Source organism: Scyliorhinus torazame, chromosome 14 (genome assembly GCF_047496885.1).
Source record: "Scyliorhinus torazame isolate Kashiwa2021f chromosome 14, sScyTor2.1, whole genome shotgun sequence".
Classification (NCBI taxonomy): domain Eukaryota; kingdom Metazoa; phylum Chordata; class Chondrichthyes; order Carcharhiniformes; family Scyliorhinidae; genus Scyliorhinus; species Scyliorhinus torazame.
The window spans coordinates 5908348-5925051 of NC_092720.1; the positions used below are offsets into that span (position 1 = coordinate 5908348).

At 49.7% G+C, this 16704-nt stretch overlaps 1 protein-coding gene and 1 long non-coding RNA gene across 2 annotated transcripts in view; one reads left to right on the plus strand and one right to left on the minus strand.

Annotated features, from left to right (window-relative positions):
- LOC140389239 (uncharacterized) overlaps positions 1–16704 on the minus strand; it is a 66721-nt gene that overhangs the window by 29877 nt on the left and 20140 nt on the right. The window lies entirely within an intron of this gene.
- Positions 11879–15016, plus strand: LOC140389494 (uncharacterized). The gene is made up of 2 exons (XR_011934403.1): positions 11879–12253; positions 14610–15016. It is a non-coding gene; the product is annotated as an uncharacterized lncRNA (long non-coding RNA).

Here is a 16704-nt window from a genome sequence, read left to right on the forward strand (position 1 = left end):
CTCCACTCCCCACACACACTCATCCCAGCCAACACACTCCCCACACACACCATCCCAGCCAACACACTCCCCACACTCACTCATCCCTGCCAACAGACTCCCCACACACACTCATCCCAGACACTCCCCACACACACCATCCCAGCCAACACACTCCCAACACACAGCATCCCAGCCAACACACGATCCACAAACACTCATCCCAGCCAACACACTCCCCACACACACCATCCCAGCCAACACACTCCCCACACACACTCATCCCAGCCAACATACTCCCCACACACACCATCCCAGCCAACATACTCCCCACACACACGCAACCCAGCCAACACACTCGCCACTCAAACTCACCCCAGCCAACACTCTCCCGACCCACACCATCCCAGCCAACACACTCCCCACACACACTCACCACAGCCAACACACTCCCCACACACATTCACCACAGCCAACACACTCCCCACACATACTCATCCCAGCCAACACACTTCCCACACACACTCAGCCCAGCCAACACACTCCCCACACACACTCATCCCAGCCAACATACTCCCCACACACACCATCCCAGCCAATATACTCCACACACACACTCATCCCAGCCAACACACTCCCCACAAAACACTCACCCCAGCCAACACACTCCCCACACACACCATCCCAGCCAACATACTCCCCACACACACCATCCCAGACAACATACTCCCCACACACACTCATCCCAGCCAACACACTCCCCACACACACTCATCCCAGCCAACAGACTCCACACACACCATCCCAGACAACACACTCCCCACACACACTCACCCCAGCCAACACACTCCCCACACACACCATCCCAGACAACACAATCCCCACACACACTCACCCCAGCCAACACACTCCGCGCACACACTCGCCACAGCCAACATTCTCCCCACACACACACCCCACACACACTCACCACAGCCAACACTGTCCCCATACACTCATCCCAGCTAATACACTCCCCACACACACCATCCCAGCCAACACACTCCCCACACATACTCCCCACACACACTCACCCCACCGAGCACCCTCCCCACGCACACTTCTCACACACACTCATGCCAGCCAACACACTCCCCACACACACCATCCCAGACAACACACTCCCCACACATACTCATCCCAGCCAACACACTCCCCACACACACTCACCACACACACTCACCACAGCCAACACACTCCCCACACATACTCATCCCAGCCAACACACTCCCCACACACACTCACCACAGCCAACACACTCCCCACACACACTCATCCCAGCCAACACACTCCCCACACACACTCACCCCAGCCAACACACTCCCCACACACACTCACAACAGCCAACACACTCCCCACACATACTCATCCCAGCCAACACACTCCCCACACACACTCACCACAGCCAACACACTCCCCACACACACTCATCCCAGCCAACACACTCCCCACACACACCATCCCAGCCAACATACTCCCCACACACACCATCCCAGACAACATACTCCCCACACACACTCATCCCAGCCAACACACTCCCCACAAAACACTCACCCCAGCCAACACACTCCCCACACACACCATCCCAGCCAACATACTCCCCACACACACCATCCCAGACAACATACTCCCCACACACACTCATCCCAGCCAACACACTCCCCACACACACCATCCCAGCCTACACACTCCCCACACACACACGCCACAACCAACATACTCCCCACACACACTCATCCCAGCCAACACACTCCCCACACACACCATCCCCGCCAACATACTCCCCACACACACCATCCCAGCCAACATACTCCCCACACACACCATCCCAGACAATACACTCCCCACACACACTCACCACAGCCAACATTCTCCCCACACATACTCCCCACACACACTCACCACAGCCAACACAGTCCCCACACACTCACCCCAGCTAATACCCTCCCCACACGCACCATCCCAGACAACACACTCGCCACACACACCATCCCAGCCGACACACTCCCCACACATACTCCCCACACACACTCACCACAGCCAACATACTCCCCACACATACTCCCCACACACACTCACCCCACCGAGCACACTCCCCACGCACACTTCTCACACACACTCATGCGAGCCAACACACTCCCCACACACACCATCCCAGACAACACACTCCCCACACACACTCATCCCAGCCAACATACTCCCCACACACACTCATCCCAGACAACACACTCCCCACACACACTCATCCCAGCCAACACACTCCCCACACACACTCATCCCAGCCAACAAGCCCCCCACACAGCCCGTCCCGGCCAACAAGTTGGCAGCAAAATCTGCGACCAGGAAGTTCACCAAAGTCAAATTGGAGACCCCGCTAGACACCGTGGAACAGAGACGGGTGATCCTAACCCGGGCTGCGAAGGAGTCTGCCAGGCGGCGCTGTTCGCCTGGCCTGGACACGGATGGCAGAGGTGGTCAGTGAAGTGGGCAACAGCGTCCAGACTGGCCAGCGAAACCTGCACGACCACCTCAGGGTGGTCAGGGTGAGTAGGCAGCACTGTGCCCCTGGTACCAACCCCCATCCCACCCCCCGACTCCAGCCACAGCCAGTACCCCACGTACTGACCAGCGATGAGGGCGACACCGACACGGACGGGAGCCCTCGGCCCGAATCCCAGGATACCCCGGAGCACAACACTGGGGATTTGCCGTCACAGCTGTCTCCAACACCCTCCACTATCCCAGAGACACACACTTCATTTGGCCATGTTAGTGGTGGTCGCCAGAGAGTGTCCCAGGAGCCTCTTCACTCCACGTCCTTCGGCCTTCGATGTTGCGCCAACCTGTGAAACCACTCTAAAGCCCATCTACACTATTCCCTTATTGTCCATATGTCTATCCAATGACCATTTGAATGCCCTTAGTGTTGGCGAGACCACTACTGTTGCAGGCAGGGCATTCCACGCCCTTACTACTCTCTGAGTAAAGAACCTACCTCTGACATCTGTCTTATATCTATCTCCCCTCAATTTAAAGCTATGTCCCCTCGTGCTAGACATCACCATCCGAGGAAAAAGGCCCTCACTGTCCACCCTATCCAAACCTCTGATCATCTTGTATGCCTCAATTAAGTCACCCCTTAACCTTCTTCTCGCTAACGAAAACAGCCTCAAGTCCCTCAGCGTTTCCTCATAAGATCTTCCCTCCATACCAGGCAACATTCTGGTAAATCTCCTCTGTACCCTTTCCAATGCTTCCACATCCTTCCTATAATGCGGCGTCCAGAATTGCACGCAATACTCCAAATGCGGCCGCACCAGAGTTTTGTACAGCTGCAACATGACCTCATGGCTCCGAAACTGAATCCCTCTACCAATAAAAGCTAACACACCATACGCCTTCTTAACAACCCTCTCAACCTGGGTGGTAACTTTCAGAGATCTATGTACATGGACACCGAGATCTCTCTGCTCACCCACACTGCCAAGAGTCTTACCATTAGCCCAGTACTCTGTGTTCATGTTATTCCTTCCAAAATGAATCACCTCACACTTTTCTGCATTGAACTCCATTTGCCACTTCTCAGCCCAGCTCTGCAGCCTACCTATGTCCCTCTATAACTTGTAACATCCTTCTGCACTTTCCACAACTCCACCGACTTTAGTGTCATCTGCAAATTTACTCACCCCTCCTTCTACGCCCTCCTCCAGGTCATTTATAAAAATGACAAACAGCAGTGGCCCCAAAACAGATCCTTGTGGTACACCACTAGTAACTGGACTCCAGTCTGAACATTTCCCATCAACCACCACCCTTTGCCTTCTTCCAGCTCGCCAATTTCTGATCCAAACTGCTGAATCACCATGAATCCCATGCCTCCGTATTTTCTGTAGTAGCCTACCGTGGGGAACCTTACCAAACGCTTTACTGAAATCCATATGCACCACATCAACTGCTTTACCCTCATCCACCTGTTTGTTCACCTTCTCAAAGAACTCAATAAGGTTTGTGAACCACGACCTACCCTTCACAAAACTGTGTTGACTATCTCTAATCAAATTATTCCTTTCCAGATGATTATACATCCTATCTCTTATAAACCTTTCCAAGATTTTTCCCACAACAGAGGTAAGGCTCACTGGTCTATAGTTACCGGGGTTATCTCTACTCCCCTTCTTGAACAAGGGGACAACATTTGCTAACCTCCAGTCTTCTGGCACTATTCCTGGCGACAAAGATGACTTAAAGATCAAAGCCAAAGGCTCAGCAATTTCCTCCCTAGCTTCCCAGAGAATCCTAGGATAAATTCCATCTGGCCCAGAGGATTTATCTATTTTCACACTTTCCAGAATTGCTAACACCTCCTCCTTATGAACCTCAAGCCCTTCTAGTCTAGTAGCCTGAATCTCAGTATTCTCCTCAACAACATTGTCGTTTTCCTGTGTGAAAACTGACGAAAAATATTCATTTAGCACCTCTCCTATCTCCTCGGACTCCAAGCACAACTTCCCGCAACTGTCCTTGACTGGCCCTACTCTTACCCTAGTCATTTGTTTATTCCTGACATATCTATAGAAAGCTTTAGGGTTATCCTTGATCCTACCTGCCAAAGACTTCTCATGTCCCCTCCTGGCTCTTCTTAGCTCTCTCTTTAGGTCCTTCCTAGCTAACTTGTAACTCTCGAGCGCCCTAACTGAACCTTCATGTCTCATCATAGAATTTACAGTGCAGAAGGAGGCCTTTATATAAGTCATCTTTACATAAGCCGCCTTCTTCCTCTTGACAAGTGTTTCGACTGCTTTAGTAAACCACGATTCCCTTGCTCGACCACTTCCTCCCTGCCTGACAGGTACATACTTATCAAGGACACGCAGTAGCTGTTCCTTGAACAAGCTCCACATTTCCATTGTGCCCATCCCCTGCTGTTTTCCTCTCCATCTGATGCATCCTAAGTCTTGCAGCACGGTAGCATTGTGGATAGCACAATTGCTTCACAGCTCCAGGGTCCCCGGTTCGATTCCGGCTTGGGTCACTGTCTGTGCGGAGTCTGCACATCCTCCCCGTGTGTGCGTGGGTTTCCTCCGGGTGCTCCAGTTTCCTCCCACAATCCAAAGATGTGCAGGTTAGGTGGATTGGCCATGATAAATTGCCCTTAGTGTCCAAAATTGCCCTTAGTGTTGGGTGGGGTTGTTAGGTTGTGGGGATAGGGTGTAGGTGTGGACCTTGGGTAGGGTGCTCTTTCCAAGAGCCGGTGCAGACTCGATGGGCCGAATGGCCTCCTTCTGCACTGTAAATTTTATGAAATCTATGAAATTGCCTCATCCCATCATAATTGCCTTTCCCCCAGATACAACTCTTGCCCTGTGGCATATACCTATCCCTTTCTATCACTCAAGTAAGCGCAATGGAATTGTGGTCACTATCACCAAAGTGCTCACCTACCTCCAAATCTAACACCTGTCCTGGTTCATTACTCAGTACCAAATCCAATATGGCCTCGCCTCTCATAGGCCTATCTACATACTGTGTCAGGAAACCCTCCTGCACACATTGGACAAAAACAGACCCATCTAAAGTACTCGAACTATAGCGTTTCCAGTCAATATTTGGAAAGTTAGAGTCCCCCATAACAACTACCCTGTTGCTTTCTCTCCTATCCAGAATCATTTTTGCAATCCTTTCCTCTACATCTCTGGAACTTTTCGGAGGCCTATAGAAAACCCCTAACAGGGTGACCTCTCCTTTCCTGTTTCTAACCTCAGCCCATACTACCTCAGTAGACGAGTCCTCATCAAGCGTCCTTTCTGACACCGTAATACTGTCCTTGACTAACAATGCCACCCCTCCCCCTCTTTTACCGCCTTCCCTGAGCTTACTGAAACATCTAAACCCCGGAACCTGCAACAACCATTCCTGTCCCTGCTCTAGCCATGTCTCCGAAATGGCCACAACATCAAAGTCCCAGGTACCAACCCGTGCCGCAAGTTCACCCACCTTATTCCGGATGCTCCTGGCATTGAAGAAGACAAAGTGAAACTCGCCATCGGGAATGCACTCCGGTGAAAGCCCTGGAGACTGGGTCAGGTCTGCTAATGATATGCCAACAGCGTTTACTGTACTTGCGGAATAGAGCGCATTGATGCCACTGTTTTTAAAATTCGAATTTAAGAGCACCCAGTTCATTGTTTCCAATGAAGGGGTAATTTAACGTTGCCAATCCACCTACCCTGCACATCTTTGGGTTGTGGGAGTGAAAGCCACGCAAACACGGGGTGAATGTGCAAACTCCACACGGACAGTGACCCAGAGCCAGGATCAAACCTGGGACCACGGAGCCATGATGCAGCAGTGCTAACCACTGCATCACCATCCTGCCCCTATGCCACTGTTGAGGCGACGGAGAATTGCAAATCATTCAGGTCTCTGCAGTTTCAGAAATACAGCAGCTCACAGCCGTTCTGGGGAGAGGGAGGGAGAGACGAAGGCCAGGGCCAATCACAAGTGTCTCGGTTGAAACTCAGCTCCTGGGTCTCTGACAATTATCCCACTCAGGCAGGACCCAATCACCACCCGTTACCAGGCAGAATTTAGCCTTTTGGGCAATTCACTGACCACCAGCCAATCATTTGAACTGAGTCTCAACCCATCACTCAGGTGCCGTAAAGTCCGGGCCTTGTCCAAAGCTAGCAGCACCATGTACTATGTTGCAACTTCTTGAAATCCTCATTCTCTTTGCTGCTGGATATAAAGACACATGTTCATTAAACATCCATGGATCAAAAATAACAATGGCAAAAATAAAGATTGGGGAAATCGGGGAATTATCAGGATTGGGCCTGACAACCGACAGGGAAATCCATTCCATACTGCAAACAGAATGGGCAGCACGGTGGCACAGTGGTTAGCACAGTTGCTTCACAGCTCCGGGGTCCCAGGTTCGCTTCCCAGCTTGGGCCACTGTCTATGCGGCGTCTGCACGTTATCCCCGTGTCTGCGTGAGTTTCCTCCGGGTGCTCCGGTTTCCTCCCACAGTCCAAAGATGTGCATTGGCCACGCTAAATTGCCCTTAGTGTCCAAAAAAGGTTGGTTGAGGTTACTGGGTTACGGGGTTATAGAAATATGGTGGAGGTGTGGGCTTAGATAGGTTGATCTTTCCATGGGCAAGCACAGACTCGATGGGCCAAATGGCAATGATCTGTGACCTGGATCAGAAAACTGACTTGAAGGGAAGGTCGGCTTAAAGATAAACATCCGAAACAAAGACTCTTTTTCTTTTTACTTATTATTTTCACCTATCTCCTCCCCTCTGTGTTTGCCTGTCTTGTGCGTGCGTGCGTGTGTGTCTGTGTGTGTGTGTGTCTGTCTGTCTGAGTGTGATTGTGTGCATGTGTGTTTGTGTGTGTGTCAGGTGTGTGTGTGCGTTTGTTTGTCTTGTGTTTGTGTGTGTGTGCGTGTGTGCGTTTGTGTGTGTGACTGTGTGTGTGTGAATGTGTATTTATATGTGTGTGCGCGTGTGTGCGTGTGTGTCTGTGTGCCTGTGTGTGTGTGTCTGTGTGTGTATGTCTGTGTATGTGGCTGTGTGTGTGTGGCTGTGTGTGTGTGTGTGTGTGTGCATGTGTGCATGTTTGTGTGTGCGCGTGTGTGTTTGTCTATCTTGTGTGTGCGCGTGTGTGCGTGTGTGTCTGTGTGCCTGTGTGTGTGTGTCTGTGTGTGTATGTCTGTGTGTGTGTCTCTGTGTGTGTGTGTGTCTGTGTGCGCGTGCGCTTGTGTGTGTGTGCATGTGTGCGTGTTTGTGTGTGTGCGTGTGTGTGTGTGTTTGTCTGTCTTGTGTTTGTGTGTGTATGTGTGTGCGTGTGCGTGTTTGTGTGTGTATTTGTCTGTCTTGTGCATGCGTGTGTTTGTGTTTGTGTGTGTGTGTGTGTTTCTGTGTGTTTCTGTGTGTTTGTCTTTCTTGTATTTGTGTGTGTGTGTGCGTGTGTGTGTGAGTGTGTGTTTGTTTAAGTGTTTGTGTCTGTTTGTGTGTGTGTTTATGTTTCTGTGTGTGTGTGTGTTTGTGTTCTGTGTGTGTCTGTGTGTTTGTGAGTGTGTGTCTGTGTGTGTGTTTAGTGTGTTTGTGTGTGTGTGTTTGTGTGTGTATATTTGTGTGTGTGTTAGTGTGTGTGCATGTGTGTGTTTGTGCGTGTGTGTTTGTGAGTGTGTGTGCCTGTGTGTGTATGTGTTTGTGTGTGTGTGTGTTTGTGTGTGTATATTTGTGTCTGTGTTTGTGTGTGTTTGTGTGTGTGAGTGTGTGTGTGTCTGTGTGTGTTTGTGTGTGTGAGTGTGTGTGAGTGTGTGTGATTAAGTGTTTGTGTCTGTTGTGTGTGTGAGTGTGTGTGTATGTGTGTGTTTGTGTGTGTGTGTATTTGTGTGCGTGTGTATTTGTGTGCGTGTGTGTATGTGCATGTGTGTGTGTATTTGTGTGTGTGTGTGTATGTGTGTATAGAAGGAGGGGGCAAGTTAAAGTGGGGGATTAGGAGTTAGGTGATAGCTAACCAGTTGTATTTGCTGAAAATTTCTTTATAGTTCTTGTTCTAACTAAGCAGTAATTGTATTTACATTTACAGCCCTGCTGGCTGAAATTACTGGGCAGCCATTGGCATTTTTCTAGAATGATTGATTAATTCAATTGTGCTGTGAGTCTGAGTCAAGTGGTGCTTCATTTGACTGCCCCTAAGATCAGGGTGTCGCAACATAATTTGGGGCCTCGTGTCCCGGCTCTTTGGAAGGGCAGATGGAAAGGTTTGGGTTACAGTTCTTTTTTAGAAAATATCTTATTGAGGCATTTATAATTTTAACAATGTTCAACACCAAATGTGAGATGTGGCAGATCTGTGACACTTCCAGCATTCCGGTCAACGATGGCTGCAGCAAGTGCAACCAATGGCAGCTCCTCACAGACAGCGTGGTTTGGTTGGAGCAGCAGTTGGATGCACTTAGGAGCATGCAGGTGGCAGAAAGTGCCATAGATAGCAGTTATAGAGATGTGGTCACACCCAAGGTGCAGGCAGACAGATGGGTGACTGCTAGAAAGGGGAGGCAGTCAGTGCAGGAATCCTCTGTGGCTGTCCCCCTCTCTAACAGGTATACTGTTTTGGATATTGTTGGGGGCCTAGATAGCGTGGACATGGAGAGGATATTTCCACATGTAGGAAAAACTAGAAGCAAAGGACACAATCTCAGACTAAAGGGACGATCCTTTAAAACAGAGTTGAGGAGGAGTTTTTTCAGCCAGAGGGTGGTGAATCTGTGGAACTCTTTGCCGCAGAAGGCTGTGGATGTCAATTCACTGAGTGTCATTAAGACAGAGTTAGATAGGTTCTTGATTAATAATGGGGTCAGGGGTTATGGGGAGAAGGCAGGAGAATGGGGATGAGAAAAATATCAGCCATGATTGAATGGTGGAGCAGATCCGATGGGCCGAGTGGCCTAATTCTGCTTCTAAGACTGGTCTTATGGTCTATGGTCTTATTACATTTGCTGCTCCCAGTGCAGTCTACTCTACATTGGAGAGCCTAAATACAGACTGGTGATTGCTTTGCAGAATACCTTAAGTCCATCCGCAAGCAGGACCCAGACCTTCCTGTCGCTGCCATTTCAACTCACCGTCCTGCTCCCACACGTCCGTCCTTGGCCTGCTGCAATGTTCCACTGAAGCCCAGCGCAAACTGCAGGAACAGCGATCAGCACTTCATCGACTGATTGTGCACGTTACAGCCTTCCAGACTTAACATTGAGTTCAACAACTTCAGACTGTGAACTCTCTCCCCCACTTACACCCCATTTTTCTCTCTGATAATTTATCCTCATTTCTTCCATCAATCCACTTTACCCTCACTATCATCTCCCCTCTCTCACTCCACCCCAAAGGGCCATCTGTTCCCTGTTCCTAGTAATTCTTTGACACACTGTTTACCTCTGTTCTGCCATTAACACATTGTGATCTCTTAACGTGTCACTTTCAGCTCTCTTCTTAGTGATTATCACACTATTTACATTCTCTTTGTTTTACTGTCAGAGATCTTTGTCTATCTCCCCCTATCATGGCCCTCTATCCAGCCTCATGCACCAGCCCCCCACACAACTGTATTAATCTCATCCTATATCCAGTTCTCTCCAGCAATGGTGGAGATTCTTCCAGGCTCAAAACATTAGCTCCTTTCTCACGGCTATAAATCTCTAACCAATTTAATTTGATCTCCTGGAGCCAGTCGCGCTATACTAAACTGGCAGAGAAACAGAGAGATACAGAGCGAGAGTCAGATGGAGACAGAGAGGCAGATAGACAGCGACACACAGACAGAGGGATGGGAGATACTATATTAGTTACTAAGTCTGAATTCTTTGTTCCCTTGATGTTAATTTTGAAAGAAAATGTTGCTGATTACCTCGTTCGAATTAAATATTAATGTTTTCCTCCAACGTGTTGTCCGGATGAGAACTCAAATATGGGTTAATTATCAGAATGTTGCTGACGTGAGTCCCGGTTAATTGTCTTTGTGCAGAGACAGTTTTCCTGTATTTGGAAATTGTTTGGACTGATCCGAGGTGGCGACAGAAGTAAAATGATACCCGGTCCCAGGGTGTAAACCTGTAACAGCCCCATTTCAGTGGCGTTTCAATGAAAAGCTAGTTTAAACCTTATGAGTACAGTGGAGTTATTGAGGTGAACACATTGCAGATTGGCACACGTGGACCACAAAGAGAACACACTGCTAAAATCACAAACTACACACAATTATTCAGAGGGCAGAGAGTCTTTCCCCAGGAAACATTCCTTTATTATGTCTCACTCAGTTTCTAACTTCATGGGCTGGATTCTCCCAAAATGGGACTATGTCCCACGCCTGCGTAAAAGCACTAGAGTTTTACTCTGGAGTTTCCTGAAAAAAAGATCAGCTAATTCAATGCCGTGCAGGGGGCTATCAGGGACCAGAGTAATTCACGCAGTGTTAGCTGCGGATACGGGCCCTGCACATCCGGTTTTGAGTCCGTGATTGCAACCGGCGGCGACCTCCAGCGGCCACGCTGAGCGCCATGGCGGATTCAAACCGCAGAGGCAGACTGAAAACTTAGATCCCCCGATCAGCCGCGCTCCCAGGGATCTGACCGTGCAGATATTAACCCCATTCCCTATAATGTCACCCTGCCCCAGTGTCCGATCCCCCCCCCCCCCGTCCCCCACCAGGGCGGCCACGGACTGAGTCTGCAGCTGCCACGCGAGCATCCCGCCTGGCAATACCAGATCAGTTCCATGCCATCGGGAACTCTGCCAGTCGGGAGCAGAGGATCGATGGGCGGGCCTCTGTCAATGGGCTCCCAGCCACGCGGCAACCTGGAGAATTGCCGGATCCAATTTTGGCGTGAAGTTGGATTCTCCGCCCTCGCGTGGAATGTGATATATACGCGGGCAGCGGAGAATCCAGCCCCATAACATTGTACACTCAGCTCACTGAGATTATTCAGAATAATAATAATCATTATTAGTGTCACAAGTAGGCTCACATTAACACTGCAATGTCGTTACTGTGAACAGCCCCTAGTCACCACATTCCGGCACCTGTTCGGGTATACAGAGGGGAAATTCAGAATGTCCAATTCACCTAACAAACACGTCTTTCAGGATTTGTGGGAGGAAACCGGAGCACCCGGAGGAAACCCACTGAGACACGGGGAGACATGCAGATTCCGCACAGACAGATACCCAAGCCGGGAATCGAACGTGGGACTTTGGCGCTGTGAAGCAACAGTGCTAACCACTGTGCTACGTGCTGCCCACATTCAGACCCCATGGATCTTTTCTCAATCTTCATCATGGGTCATGGGTTGGTTGGAGAATGTGACTGGGTTGTGCGTAAATGCGCGTCATCTCCTGGGGGCCTCCTCCGAACGTGTGAGCTGGTGTGAGGCCGGCTTTATAAGGAGCTTCCCCGATTGCAGGGACAGAAGGAGCGGAGCTGTCCACAGAGCGAGTGCTGAAACCGCCGCCAATTTCAAAGCGTTTGGAAACTGCTCTCCTGCTCGCTGTCTCTCCCATTGAACCTCGCCTTGTGCAGAGATGTGTAGCCGCCTTCAGTTGAGCCTGGCTCTCCTCTCCATCGCCCTGGCAGTACTGAGTGTCAGCTCAGACCCCACAGACAACAGGAATCGCGAAATCCTGCAGAGAGCCATGGCAGCCACAGGAGGCGGGGGGGAAGCGGTAAGGACCCAGCAAAAAGTCACATTCAATAGAAATGGGAGTTTGTGTTCCCCCCGTTCACCTCGAATAGAAACTGGGACTGGGAAATAACTGGTTCAATTCTGATCTAGTGAGAAGACCCACTTTTAACAGGACTATAATATTGAGTCAAAGTGCTTGTTTACTGTTGGGAACACTTAACAATAATAATCTTTATTGAAATGTAAAATGAAAATCACTTATTGTCACGAGTAGGCTTCAATGAAGTTACTGTGAAAAGCCCCTAGTCGCCACATTCTGGCGCCTTTTTGGGGAGGCTGGTACGGGAATTGAACCGTGCTGCTGGCCTGCCTTGGTCTGCTTTAAAAGCCAGCGATTTAGCCCTATGTGCTAAACCAGCCCCTACTTGTCACAAGTAGGATTACATTAACACTACTATGAAGTTACTGTGAAAAGCCCCTAGTCGCCATATTCTGGCGTCAGTTCGGGTGCACAGAGGGAGAATTCAGAATGTCCAATTCACCTAAAAAGCACGTCTTTTGGGACTTGTGGGAGAAAACCGGAGCACCCGGAGGAAACCCACGCAGACACGGGGAGACCATGCAGACTCCGCACAGACAGTGACCCAGCGGGTAATCGAACCTGGGACCCTGGTGCTGTGAAGCAACCTTTCTAACCACTGTGCTAGCGTGCTGCCCTCATTGGGTTAGAAAGCTTTCTGAGTGGGTTTGATCCAAATTACAGGATTCCCCATCCATGGAAAGAGCTCTCGTTCTCTCCAATCCATACTCACCCTCCACAAAGAGAATCAAATAGGAAATAACCATCTTTCCACAATCCCTGAGAACTTACTGCTCCCCTCCCTCCCCAAACCAACTCTCCCATCCCAACCCCAACCCCCCTCTCTCCCCAAACTCCCTCTCCCCACCCCAACCCCCTCACTCCCCACCTCAACTCCCTCTCTCCCCAAACACCATCTTCCACTCCAACCCCAACACTCTCTCTCTCCCCCCACCTAACTCAGTCTCTCACCCCACCCTAACCCCCTCTCACTTCCCAACCCCCTCTCTCTACCCAAACCTAACCCCTTCTCTACCCCCACCCTAACCCCTTCTCCCCAACCCAATCCACTCTCTCCCCAACCCAATCTTCTCTCTCTCCCCACCCCAGACCTCTCTCTCCCCATTGTAAACGGACCTCATTCCACCTCTGGGATTCGTACCCAGGCACATGTAGTCCTGTTTCATAGAATCCCTCCAGTGCAGAAGGAGGCCATTTGGCCCATTAAGACTGCACCGACCTACTGAAAGACGCTACCCAGGCCCACTGCCCCCGCCCTATCCTTGTAACCCCACTTAAGCCTTGGACACTAAGGTTAATTTAGCACGGCCAATCCACCAACCTGCAAATCTTTGGACAGTGGGAGGAAACCGGGGCACCCGGAGGAAACCCCCGCAGACACGGGGAGAACATGCAGACTCCACACAGATAGTGACTGGAGGCTGGAAGTGAATCCGGGACCCTGGAGCTGTGAGGCAGCAGTGCTAACCACTGTGCCACCATTTGATTTGATCATTGAAAGGTTTTCATCGAGCACCTGAGTCTCTCTCAGTAACCTCCATTCGCCATCTAGAATGGGGCAGATTGAACCAAATCTTGCAGCAAAGATACTTAGTTTGAAAGAGATATTCAGTCCAATGATGTTATGAATTATCTCCATAGATTATCATAGAATTTACAGTGCAGAAGGAGGCCATTCGGCCCATCGAGTCTGCACTGGCTCTTGGAAAGAGTACCCTACCCAAGGTCAACAGCTCCACCCTATCCCCATAACTCAGTAACCCCACACAACACTAAGGGCAATTTTGGACATTAAGGCAATTTATCATGGCCGGTCCACCTAACCTGCACATCTTTGGACTGTGGGAGGAAACCGGAGCACCCGGAGGAAACCCACGCACACACGGGGAGGATGTGCAAACTCCGCAAAGACAGTGACTCAAGCCGGAATCGAACCTGGGACCCTGGAGCTGTGAAGCAATTGTGCTATTCACAATGTTACTGTGCTGCCCCATGTTGACAAGAAGCTCTGAGCACTGGGGATTGCTTCATTCCAGAGGTTTTCTTGCTCTTTCCAAAGTCCACCTCCCCTTGAAGGGTTCACAATTGGGGGATGGAAGGGAATTGGGCAATGTGTTGGGTTTCTATTTGCAAATTGGGAGCTTCCCAATTTATTTTTAAAAATTAAGATAATTTCACAAAGTTGCAATTAGCTCATTGTAGATTTAATGGCGGAAGTTTCCCACATTCACTTTTAGAAATCCACATCCACTGGCAGGAATTTCTGCCCTAATCTATTTCCTGTTGTTGTTCCCAGGAGATTGCAGAATATTTCCTGCTGTCCGAACAAGAAAACGCCAAGAAGGAAGCTCAGAGTGACATTGTCAAACGGAATTTCAAGGGCACGAAGTCCAAGAAACGCAAGCAGACCAAAAAATACAGTAAACGCAAACCCAGGAAATAGGAAGCGAAGACCAGGCTGTATGAACCTCTTCTGAAAATCCTTCACTTCCTGTTAACTCTCCAAATTCTCCATAGCAACCCACACACTCAGAATGTGGCATTCAGATAACTAAATAAATAATGTGGTAAATGATTCTATTTGATTGATGTAAGAAAAGACAATTGGTTTCAATTGTCCAATCGCAGGCCAGTTTGAATGGTGACTGGATAGAGCCATTGTTTTTCATTAATCTGTTGCAATAAAATCTCTGTTTGAAAGTGGACCATTTGTTGGACTTTGTTCTCTGGGAGCTGGGGCAATGTAGCTGAAGGGACAGATTCAACTCGGGTAGTTTTCAACACCAGTCTGTGTCCAAAGGTACACAGTACGAAGTCTTACAACACCAGGTTAAAGTCCAACAAGTTTGTTTCGATGTCACTAGCTTTCGGAGCGCCGCTCCTTCCTCAGGTGAATGAAGAGGTCTGGAATGAAGACCTCTTCATTCACCTGAGGAAGGAGCAGCGCTCCGAAAGCTAGTTACATCGAAACAAACCTGTTGGACTTTAACCTGGTGTTGTAAGACTTCGTACTGTGCTCACCCCAGTCCAACACCGGCATCTCCACATCAAAGGTACAGAGCGAGGGGAGTCATTTTCCACAGTTGTGATTTTGTAAATCAGCTCTGGGTGGAATCGCTCTGGGTCACATTCTCAAATCTGGGAAATGTTTTGCTGGAAGTTCCTCAGTGTATTCAAACTCAGAGGAGACAATGAATGGATGGATATTAAAGGGGGTTCTGCTCTGTGCAATGCAGCCATGCTCTGTGAGTGCTGCAATCTGCAGGAGAGCAATCTATCAACCTGAACTCCAGCTTCACACAGGCAAAGGTCTAACCTGGTCAATGATAGCAGCAATCCGCAAATCACAAACCAGCTTCCAGCCTTCGCTTGTAAAGCCGGTTTCCATTGAAACCTCTGGTGCGATTTTGCACCATGTGGAAAAGTCAGTGTAGGTTCTGCATAACACGAGTGCTCCACACGGGTGTTGAAATGTGTTCTACCCGGAACAGTGCCTTCCACCATTCCCTATTATGCCTATTTAAAAAAAAAAAAAATTTTATTCTCCTTTTTCACATTTTCTCCCAAATTTACACCCAATAATAAACAACAATCAATAACAAATGTAATATTAATCCCCATATCAATAACAACGAACCCATCCTCCCACCAAACCCCCAAACATTGGCCCGCATGTTCACATAAACAAATAACAAAAAGGAATGAGGAACCACCCATAGTCACCCTTAACACACACAGTCCCCCTCCCCCCAACCCTCCCAGCCCCCAACCCCCCTAATGTTCGATGAGATCCAATTCTCGAAAGTGCATAATGAATTGTAGAACCCCTCCATACCTCCCCTCAGTTCAAATTTGACCTTCTCAAGCATCAAGGATTCCAGCAGGTCCCCCCGACATGCCAGGGCACAAGGCGGAGAGGTTGATCTCCACCCTAACCAGATCCGCCTTCGAGCGATCAACGAGGCGAAGGCTACATCATCTGCCTCCACTGCCATTTCCAACCCGGCTGGTCCGACACCCCGAGTATGGCCTCCCGGGGGCCCGGGTCCAGTTTCACGTGCACCACTTTAGAGATTACCCTAAACACCTCCTTCCAGTAATCCTCCAGCTTTGGACAGGACCAAAACATATGAACGTGGTTTGTGGGGAGCCACCCCTCCCACTTCCCCCTCCCCGCCCCCCCCCCCGCAACGTTCACATACATCTTCTACCCCACCAGAGAGCTGGCTTATCCGCGCCCTTGTGAGATGTGCTCGATACACCACCTTCACCTGTATCAGCCCCAACCGTGCCCACGAGGTGGAGGCATTCACCCTCCGGAGCACCTCACACCAGAACCCCTCCTCAATACCCCCTCCCAACTCTTCCTCCCACTTTGCCTTGATCCCTTC